Genomic DNA, 11,460 nt, shown 5'->3' on the forward strand with positions numbered 1-11,460 from the left:
TTCCTCCTGCATGAGGGGCTGGAGTTTCCTCTTTCGCCGGTTAACCTCTGTGGGCTTGCCATTTGCTGAGGTGGCCATGCTAGCTCTTTAGAGATGTCCAATCCTATCGCTTTTCCCCATGACCCTGTGATTTATTCTTCAAATACCCAATTTTTGCCTTTTCAGACAGAATCTGATCCTGCTGCCCTTTCGGGGAGTGAGTCACAGATCTTGGTGTGGAGAAATTTCTCCTCATCCCTCGTTAATTTAATGATGTGACCTCGGGCGTGTGACCTGGCTGCCAGAGGAAACCGTTTCTCCTTCAAAACCCCCTCACCATTTTGAACACCTCCATCACGATCAAACCCAGCTTTGCTCCACATGAGCTGAAACCTCAGTCTGGTCATCTCTCTCACTCTGCGGATTTGACATTCTTTCCAAAGTGTGGGTGCCCGGAATTTGAGCCAATGCTTCACCTGAGGTCTGAACCGAGATTTGGACAGGTTCAACACTGACTTGTTTGTTCTTGTATCCAGTATCTCCATTTGCAAACCCCTTTTTATCCTTTTACCCTGGCAGTCCCTGGGTTTGTTTCTACAATCACTCCATGTTCTTCCAGGGAGGGTGGGGGATACCTGGAATTCGCTCCTCCATCCAGCTTGGGGGGGACTGTTTGGAGATTTCAAGCTGAGGTTTGCTTGGTTTTTATTGAGTGAGAGCATCGAGGCGAATGGAAGAAAGACAGGGAAGTGGAGTTGAGGGACAGGTCAGCCGAGTACGGACAGGAGGCAGGAAAGTGGCCTTAGTGTTAGATCAGCCGTGGTCTTATTAAGCGGCGGAGCAGGTTTGAAGACCTGAATGGCCTCCTCCTGTTCCTAAGCTTCGGGGCAGAGCCCAGACACTGGGAACAAGTCAATTAAAACGGAAAGGGGAAATCTCAACCTCGAGTGGGAGAATGCAGGGTGTTCAGTCACTTGGTTAACGTGGGCTGCTTGGTTTTTAAGTCCCATGGGTGCTGCTGCCTTGGCTGATTGGACCATCTCCCTCTCAGTTGGGTTCCCCCTCGCTGTGCCGAACCACACAAGGACCTGGCTGAGGCTGGCAAACCATTTAGCCAGAGTAACCGGTGTCACAGCCAGAGAGTGGCACCCATGAGAGTTGAGTGGGTGCTCAGAGTGGCACCTATGGGAGTTTAGAGTGGGTGCTCAGAGAGTGGCACCCATGGGGAATTGAGTGGGTGCTTGTATATAGAGCTGGGTGCAGCTCCAGGATGGGAGGGAGTTTTATTGATTTAACCTGTAGCTCCGAGCGGGAAGGTTGAGTTGCTGGTGACGGGGGAGTTGTTTGGGAGGTAAGCAAACTGTTTCCCTGATTGCTTTATTTATTTATTTAAATCTGTATAAGGAATAACTGGCTTCCCCTTCCCCCATCCTCCCTCTCTGCCTGTGAGGTGTTCCATTCTGATGTTTAATTTTCTCAGTGTCCGATACTGGATAACTCTCTCAGTTAACGATCTCTCCTCATACTGACGGTTCATCCCCGGCTAAAAATGGCTAATCTGGTTATCAAATGGTTAATCCTCGGTATTGCAGGGTTAGTTTGGTTAATCTTCAGTATTAGTTAGTTAGGTTGGTGCCCAGCATTGATTCATTCATTTGATTAACCGCCACTATAGAATGGTTAATTTGGTTAATTACTGGTGTCAGACCGCTAACCTGGTTAAGCCTGGCTAGCGGCTGGTTATCCCGCGGCTGCAACTCTGTCAATGTGAACAACTGAAATGTGCAAAAAAAAAACTGGATTTGAGACGAACAAATTGTGATAAAAGATCTGTTTTTTAAATAAAATTATTTTAGAAGTCATCAGTTTCCTCCTTTGTCTGTTCTTCCTGTTTTTGCTGAGAGTTCTGGCTGATTCTGCCCTCCAGCTCACCAGCCTGGCTATCGCCAGTCACCAGGTGGGGCTGGCGGTGCCGGGCGGGGAAGTTGTCAGCACAAAGACTCACTGTTATCTGTGGCTTTGTGAAAAGGAAACCATGTTTAACTAGTTTATTGGAGCTCGTTGAGGAGGTATCAACATGGATAGAGGGGAACCTGTGGATGTACTGTACTTAAGACTTCCACAAGGCATTCGATAACCATGAGATACAGGAGCAAAATTAGGCCATTCGGCCCATCGAGTCTGCTCCACCATTTGATCGTGGCTGATATGATTCTCATCCCCATTCTCCTGTCTTCTCCCCGTAACCTTTGATCTCCTTATTAATCAAGAACCTATCTATCTCTGTCTTAAAGACACTCAATGACCCGGCCTCCACAGCCCTCTGTGGCAATGATTTCCACAGATTCACCGCCCTCTGGCTGAAGAAATGCCTCCGCATCTCATTTTTAAAGGAGCGTCCCTTCACTCTGAGGTTGTACCCTTGAGTTCTAGTCTTTCTCACTGGTGGAAACATCCTCTCCACGTCCACTCTATTCAGGCCTCTCAGTATTCTGTAAGTTTCAATTAGATCCCCCTCATCCTTCTAAACTCCATCGAGTATAGACCCAGACTCCTCAACCGTGCCTCATATGACAAACCCTTCATTCCTGGGATCATTTTTGTGAATCTCCTCTGGACCTCCTCCAAGGCCAGCACATCCCTCCTTAGGTTTGGGACCCAAAACTGCTCACAATATTCCAAATGGGGCCTGACCAGAGCCTCAAGGTGCCATATCAAAGGTTACTACACAAAATGAGAGCTCATGGTGTAAAGGGTAACATGAATAGCACGGTTAGGTGATTAATAAAGCATATGGGAGGCAATGGCGTAGTGGTATTATCGCTAGACTATTAATCCAGAAACTCTGCTAATGTTCTGGAGACTTGGCTTCGAATCCCGCCACGGCAGCCGGTGGAATTTGAATTCAATTTTAAAAATCTGGAATTAAGAATCTACTGATGACCATGAAACCATTGTCGATTGTCGGAAAAACCCATCTGGTTCACTAATGTCCTTTAGGGAAGGAAATCTGCCGTCCTTACCCGGTCTGGCCTATATGTGACTCCAGAGCCACAGCAATGTGGTTGACTCTCAAATGCCCTCTGAACAAGGATGACTAGGAATGGGCAATAAATGCCGGCCAGCCAGTGATGCCCATGTCCCACAAATGAATAAAAAATAAATCGCATGCTTGCCTTCATCAGCCAGGGCATTGAATACAAGAGTTGGGAAATCATGTTGCAACTATATAAAACCTTGTTTAGGCAGCATTTGGAGTATTGCGTGCAATTCTGGTCACCACGCTCCCAGAAGAGTGTGGAAACTTTCAAGAGAGTGCAAAGAAGGTTCACCAGGATGTTGCCTGGTCTCGAGGGTGTTGGCTATGAGGAGAGGTTGAATAAACTAGGATTGTTTTCACTGGAAAGACGGAGGCTGAGGGGAGACCTGATAGAGGTCTACAAAATTATGAGAGGCAGAGACAGGGTGGATAGTCAGAGGCTTTTCCCCAGGGTGGAAGTGTCAATTACAATGGGGTACAGGTTCAAGGTGAGAGGGGGAAAGTTTAAGGGAGATGTGCGGGGGAAGTTTTTCACGCAGAGAGTGGTGGGTGCCTGGAACGCGCTGCCAGAGGAGGTGGTGGAAACAGGCACATTAGCAACATTTAAGAGGCATCTGGATGGGTCCATGAACAGGGAGGGAATAGAGGGACACGGACTCAGTAAGGGTAGAAGGTTTTTTTTTAGTTTAGTTAGGGTATCATGATCACAGGCTTGGAGGGCCGAAGGGCCTGTTTCTGTGCTGGACTGTTCTTTATTCTTTATTGTTCTTAATAGGAAAAAGAAAGTTGGCATAAATGGGTTATTTTCCAGTTGACCCCCCCAGTCAGGGTGACCCTGGCAGTGACCCCGCAGTCGGTCGGTGACCCTGGCAGTGACCCCCACAGTTCTGTTGGCTGTACCCAGTAAAGGGCTTCAGTCTGAAAGATTAGAGTCAGTAAAATTCTCTGGGTACAGAAAGAGAAATATAAAAATACAGCATAAATTTATTCGGCTGGAAATGGAGGTATTGATCAACTATCGTGTACAAAGCTGTGATATATCCAGTCTAAATTCCAGCTCTGAACTCACTCGATATTTCAGTCACCGGATAGGATGTGATTCAAAACTCGGGAGGTTCGAATGTGCAAGTGAGCTACCAATCCACACAATAAACACCACATTTTCTAACTCAAAGCTCTAGTTAATATTTTATCCTTTGGGCAAAAGGTATACTCCCTCACACGCGCTGACTCTCACCGGGGTATGGGTTGCACACACACTGACTCTCACTGGGGTACAGGCTCCACACACACTGACTCACACTGGGATACAGTTCCACACACACTGACTCTCACTGGGGTACGGGTCCCACACACACTGACTCTCACCGGGGTATGGGTTGCACACACACTGACTCTCACTGGGGTACAGGCTCCACACACACTGACTCTCACTGGGGTACGGGTCCCACACACACTGACTCTCACTGGGGTACGGGTTCCACACACACTGACTCTCACTGGGGTACGGGTTCCACACACACTGACTCTCACCGGGGTACGGGTCCCACACACTGACTCTCACTGGGGTACGGTTGCACACACACTGACTCTCACTGGGGTACGGGTCCCACACACACACTGACTCTCACTGGGGTACGGGTTCCACACACACTGACTCTCACTGGGGTACGGGTTCCACACACACTGACTCTCACTGGGGTACGGGTTCCACACACACTGACTCTCACTGGGGTACGGGTTCCACATACACTGGCTCTCACTGGGGTACGGGTTGCACACACACTGACTCTCACTGGGGTACGGGTTCCACACACACTGACTCTCACTGGGGTACAGGCTCCACACACACTGACTCTCACCGGGGTATGGGTTGCACACACACTGACTCTCACTGGGGTACAGGCTCCACACACACTGACTCTCACTGGGATACAGTTCCACACACACACTGACTCACACTGGGGTACGGGTTCCACCCACACTGACTCTCACTGGGGTACGGGTTCCACACACACTGACTCTCACTGGGGTACGGGTTCCACACACACTGACTCTCACTGGGGTACGGGTTCCACACACACTGACTCTCACTGGGGTACGGGTTCCCCACACACTGACTCTCACTGGGGTACGGGTTCCACACACTGACTCTCACTGGGATATGGTTCCACACACACACTGACTCACTGGGGTACGGGTTCCACACACACTGACTCTCACTGGGGTACGGGTTCCACACACACTGACTCTCACTGGGGTACGGGTTCCACACACACTGACTCTCACTGGGGTACGGGTTCCACATACACTGACTCACACTGGGGTACGGGTCCCACACACACTGACTCTCACTGGGGTACGGGTCCCACACACACTGACTCTCACTGGGGTACGGGTCCCACACACACTGACTCTCACTGGGGTACGGGTCCCACACACACTGACTCTCACTGGGGTACAGGTTCCACGCACACTGACTCTCACTGGGGTACGGGTCCCACACACACTGACTCTCACTGGGATACGGGTTCCACACACACTGACTCTCACTGGGGTACGGGTTCCACACACACTGACTCTCACTGGGGTACGGGTTCCACACACACTGACTCTCACTGGGGTACGGGTTCCACACACACTGACTCTCACTGGGGTACGGGTTTCACACACACTGACTCTCACTGGGGTACGGGTCCCACACACACTGACTCTCACTGGGATACGGGTTCCACACACACTGACTCTCACTGGGGTACGGGTTCCACACACACTGACTCTCACTGGGGTACGGGTTCCACACACACTGACTCTCACTGGGGTACGGGTTCCACACACACTGACTCTCACTGGGGTACGGGTTCCACACACACTGACTCTCACTGGGATACGGGTTCCAGGTTGTTGGAAATTGACGAAACGAGTATTGCATTTTTGTTGGATTCTGAATGAATTTGTGCAGACACAGCAAATGGTTTCCAGACGTGTGAAGTGCAGTGTGTGAATCTCTGTGCAGTGTGCGAATCTCTGTGCAGTGTGTGAATCTCTGTGCAGTGTGTGAATCTCTGTGCAGTGTGTGAATCTCTGTGCAGTGTGTGAATCTCTGTGCACTGTGTGAATCTCTGTGCACTGTGTGAATCTCTGTGCAGTGTGTGAATCTCTGTGCAGTGTGCGAATCTCTGTGCAGTGTGCGAATCTCTGTGCAGTGCGTGAATCTCTGTGCAGTGCGTGAATCTCTGTGCAGTGTGTGAATCTCTGTGCAGTGTGTGAATCTCTGTGCAGTGTGTGAATCTCTGTGCAGTGTGTGAATCTCTGTGCAGTGTGCGAATCTCTGTGCAGTGTGCGAATCTCTGTGCAGTGCGTGAATCTCTGTGCAGTGCGTGAATCTCTGTGCAGTGTGTGAATCTCTGTGCAGTGTGTGAATCTCTGTGCAGTGTGCGAATCTCTGTGCAGTGTGCGAATCTCTGTGCAGTGTGTGAATCTCTGTGCAGTGTGCGAATCTCTGTGCAGTGTGTGAATCTCTGTGCAGTGTGTGAAGCTCTGTGCAGTGTGTGAATCTCTGTGCAGTGTGTGAATCTCTGTGCAGTGTGCGAATCTCTGTGCAGTGTGCGAATCTCTGTGCAGTGTGTGAATCTCTGTGCAGTGTGCGAATCTCTGTGCAGTGTGCGAATCTCTGTGCAGTGTGCGAATCTCTGTGCAGTGTGTGAATCTCTGTGCAGTGTGTGAATCTCTGTGCAGTGTGTGAATCTCTGTGCAGTGTGTGAATCTCTGTGCAGTGTGTGAATCTCTGTGCACTGTGTGAATCTCTGTGCAGTGTGTGAATCTCTGTGCAGTGTGCGAATCTCTGTGCAGTGTGTGAATCTCTGTGCAGTGTGCGAATCTCTGTGCAGTGTGCGAATCTCTGTGCACTGTGTGAATCTCTGTGCAGTGTGTGAATCTCTGTGCAGTGTGCGAATCTCTGTGCAGTGTGCGAATCTCTGTGCAGTGTGTGAATCTCTGTGCAGTGTGTGAATCTCTGTGCAGTGTGTGAATCTCTGTGCAGTGTGCGAATCTCTGTGCAGTGTGCGAATCTCTGTGCAGTGTGTGAATCTCTGTGCAGTGTGCGAATCTCTGTGCAGTGTGCGAATCTCTGTGCAGTGTGTGAATCTCTGTGCAGTGTGTGAATCTCTGTGCAGTGTGTGAATCTCTGTGCAGTGTGTGAATCTCTGTGCAGTGTGTGAATCTCTGTGCACTGTGTGAATCTCTGTGCAGTGTGTGAATCTCTGTGCAGTGTGCGAATCTCTGTGCAGTGTGTGAATCTCTGTGCAGTGTGCGAATCTCTGTGCAGTGTGCGAATCTCTGTGCAGTGTGTGAATCTCTGTGCAGTGTGTGAATCTCTGTGCAGTGTGCGAATCTCTGTGCAGTGTGTGAATCTCTGTGCAGTGTGTGAATCTCTGTGCAGTGTGTGAATCTCTGTGCAGTGTGTGAATCTCTGTGCAGTGTGCGAATCTCTGTGCAAACATCAATTGGGATATTAATTCTGAACAGTGCACGGAATGGGGGGAATATTGGGAACACAGAAACCGATTACAGAAGGTAACATTGCATCAAAACACTGTGTCTGGCCTGTAGTGGGATAGGACTGGAAAGCAGTAAGCGGATGTTGTACCTGTGCTCAGCATTGTCGGAGATGCTCACCCCTCTGCCCTCCATTGTTACTGAAAGGGGAAAAAGAAACTGGGAAAGTGGCAGGAAGAAAGTTCCGGATACGAGACCCTGGGTTGGGATGGAGAATTTTACTACCCCACCCGTCACGGGAATCGGAGCGGGCGAGGGGCGGAGCACAGAAAGGTCCGTTAACCTTGGCAGGATTTTACACTTTCTTGATGAGTGAAGACGTAAAATCCCGCCCGATGTTTCCAGTTCCAGGGAGAGCAGACTGGGAGCCAGAAATACACCCGACTGGGAAATTCAGGAAAAACAACACTGCCCACAGTGAGATTGTAGGACTCACTCCCGCAGGGAGTGGGGAGAATGCGGGACTCACTCCCGCGGGGAGTGCGGAGAATCTGGGACTCACTCCCATGGGGAATGGGGAGAATATGGGACTCGCTCCCACAGAGAGTGGGGAGAATGTGGGACTCGCTCCCACAGGGAGTGGGGAGAATGTGGGACTCACTCCCATGGGGAATGGGGAGAATATGGGACTCGCTCCCACAGAGAGTGGGGAGAATGTGGGACTCGCTCCCACAGAGAGTGGGGAGAATGTGGGACTCGCTCCCACAGGGAGTGGGGAGAATGTGGGACTCGCTCCCACAAGGAGTGGGGAGAATGTGGGACTCGCTCCCACAGAGAGTGGGGAGAATGTGGGACTCGCTCCCACAGAGAGTGGGGAGAATGTGGGACTCGCTCCCACAGAGAGTGAGGAGAATATGGGACTCGCTCCCACAGAGAGTGGGGAGAATGTGGGACTCGCTCCCACAGAGAGTGGGGAGAATGTGGGACTCGCTCCCACAGGGAGTGGGGAGAATGTGGGACTCGCTCCCACAGGGAGTGGGGAGAATGTGGGACTCGCTCCCACAGAGAGTGGGGAGAATGCGGGACTCACTCCCATGGGGAATGGGGAGAATATGGGACTCGCTCCCACAGAGAGTGGGGAGAATGTGGGACTCGCTCCCACAGAGAGTGGGGAGAATGTGGGACTCGCTCCCACAGGGAGTGGGGAGAATGTGGGACTCGCTCCCACAGGGAGTGGGGAGAATGTGGGACTCGCTCCCACAGAGAGTGGGGAGAATGCGGGACTCACTCCCATGGGGAATGGGGAGAATATGGGACTCGCTCCCACAGAGAGTGGGGAGAATGTGGGACTCGCTCCCACAGATAGTGGGGAGAATGTGGGACTCGCTCCCACGGGGAGTAGGGAGAATGTGGGACTCGCTCCCACGGGGAGTGGGGAGAATGTGGGACTCACTCCCACAGAGAGAGGAGAATGTGGGACTCGCTCCCACAGAGAGTGGGGAGAATGTGGGACTCGCTCCCACAGAGAGAGGAGAATGTGGGACTCGCTCCCACAGAGAGTAGGGAGAATGTGGGACTCGCTCCCACAGGGAATGGGGAGAATGTGGGACTCGCTCCCACGGGGAGTGGGGGAGATTGTAACTCGCTCCCACGGGGAGTGGGGAGAATGTGGGACTCGCTCCCACGTGGAGTGGAGAGAATGTGGGACTCGCTCCCAAAGGGAGTGGGGAGAATGTGGGACTCGTTCCAGTGGGGACTGGGAGAGATGAAGGGAATAGAGATATTTACGTGGGGAAGATGAGCAATACAAATGTGACAATATGTTGTGTGTGTGAGAGGGGGCGGAGTGGGGGGAGGGTGTTATGCAGCAGAAAGAGCAGTGTGACCTGGAGGACTGAATGAACAGTTCAGTAAATGGGGTTCACTGAACCCCAGCGAGAAATCTCAGCAAGCGGGACTGCACTGAGTTTTAAATATTGCCCTGAGTCAGATCCAGGGCGTGATGTCTCCCGCACAGTTCAAGCCTGAATCAGCACAGCCGTGTTGATGTGTGGATCCCACGGCGCAGGCTCAGAGAGCAGAGGGCAAAGGGCACTTCCTACTGTAGGTTCCAGCGGTCTTTGGATTGGCTGCAGTCAGACACCATTCTCGATGTACCATTCGAGGAGGAAGCAGAGAGCCAGGAGGCTGGTCCCCAGAAGGTCCCCCAGTGCGGTCAGGTACGGGATGGAGACATTGTCCGGGTCCAATCCCATTCTCCAGCTCAGTCGGACAATGAGGTCGGCGAGGTACAGCAGAATACACACCTGCCCAGCAACGAGAGACAACAATCAGCTCCCTCACAGCCCAGAATCCGTATCGCCGCTCTGACAGTGCGGCACTCCCTCAGTACTGACCCTCTGACAATGCGGCACTCCCTCAGTACTGACCCTCTGACAGTGCAGCACTCCCTCAGTACTGACCCTCTGACAGTGTGGCACTCCCTCAGCACTGACCCTCTGACAATGCGGCACTCCCTCAGTACTGACCCTCTGACAGTGCGGCACTCCCTCAGCACTGACCCTCTGACAGTGCGGCACTCCCTCAGTACTGACCCTCTGACAGTGCGGCACTCCCTCAGTACTGACCCTCTGACAGTGCGGCACTCCCTCAGTACTGACCCTCTGACAGTGCGGCACTCCCTCAGCACTGACCCTCTGACAGTGCGGCACTCCCTCAGTACTGACCCTCTGACAGTGCAGCACTCCCTCAGTACTGACCCTCTGACAGTGCGGCACTCCCTCAACACTGACCCTCTGACAGTGCGGCACTCCCTCAACACTGACCCTCTGACAGTGCGGCACTCCCTCAACACTGACCCTCTGACAGTGCGGCACTCCCTCAACACAGACCCTCAGACAGTGCGGCACTCCCTCAGTACTGACCCTCTGACAGTGCGGCACTCCCTCAGTACTGACCCTCTGACAGTGCGGCACTCCCTCAGTACTGACCCTCTGACAATGCGGCACTCCCTCAGTACTGACCCTCTGACAGTGCGGCACTCCCTCAGTACTGACCCTCTGACAATGCGGCACTCCCTCAGTACTGACCCTCTGACAGTGCGGCACTCCCTCAGTACTGACCCTCTGACAGTGCAGCACTCCCTCAGTACTGACCCTCTGACAATGCGGCACTCCCTCAGTACTGACCCTCTGACAATGCGGCACTCCCTCAGTACTGACCCTCTGACAGTGCCGCACTCCCTCAGTACTGACCCTCTGACAATGCGGCACTCCCTCAGTACTGATCCTCTGACAATGCGGCACTCCCTCAGTACTGACCCTCTGACAGTGCGGCACTCCCTCAGTACTGACCCTCTGACAGTGCGGCACTCCCTCAGTACTGACCCTCTGACAATGCGGCACTCCCTCAGTACTGACCCTCTGACAGTGCGGCACTCCCTCAGTACTGACCCTCTGACAATGCGGCACTCCCTCAGTACTACGCTGGGTGTCCGTTTAGTTGCTGCATTCAAATCTCTGGAGTGAGGGTTGAAGCTTTGAATTTTTGAGTCTGAGGTGAGGGACTGGTTCCCCCTGGGGCAGCGAGGCTGTCAGCGAGGGCCCTTACCTGGATGAGGGCAGCAGTGAGGTAGAAGGCAATGAAAATGGGGCTGATGGGAATGTGCCCTGCCCCGATGAAGTGGATGGTGTAGAGGAAGAGCAGCTGTCCCGGGATCACCAGCAGGGAAAGAACTCGGGCAGACGTCGAGTTAACACCTGAGGAACAAAATGAGTCATCCTGAGTTCCTGCCCCCTGCTGGGCACACACCAGCATTCACTCTCAGGTCACTGCCACAATAACTACTTGCATTTATATAGCACCTTACGTAATATAATATCACAAGGTGCTTCACCAGTGTGATCAGAGAAACTCTGTGTCATTCCTTTGGGGATTGCCATCGG

The 11,460-nt window shown here is 52.3% G+C and overlaps 1 long non-coding RNA gene across 1 annotated transcript; it reads left to right on the forward strand.

Moving 5' to 3' along the window:
* On the forward strand, positions 1 to 1,841 carry LOC144485217 (uncharacterized). The gene is made up of 2 exons (XR_013496150.1): positions 1 to 1,107; positions 1,178 to 1,841. It is a non-coding gene; the product is annotated as an uncharacterized LOC144485217 (long non-coding RNA).
* The last annotated feature ends 9,619 nt before the right edge of the window (positions 1,842 to 11,460 follow it).

Source organism: Mustelus asterias, chromosome 3 (genome assembly GCF_964213995.1).
Source record: "Mustelus asterias chromosome 3, sMusAst1.hap1.1, whole genome shotgun sequence".
NCBI classification, from domain to species: Eukaryota; Metazoa; Chordata; class Chondrichthyes; order Carcharhiniformes; family Triakidae; genus Mustelus; species Mustelus asterias.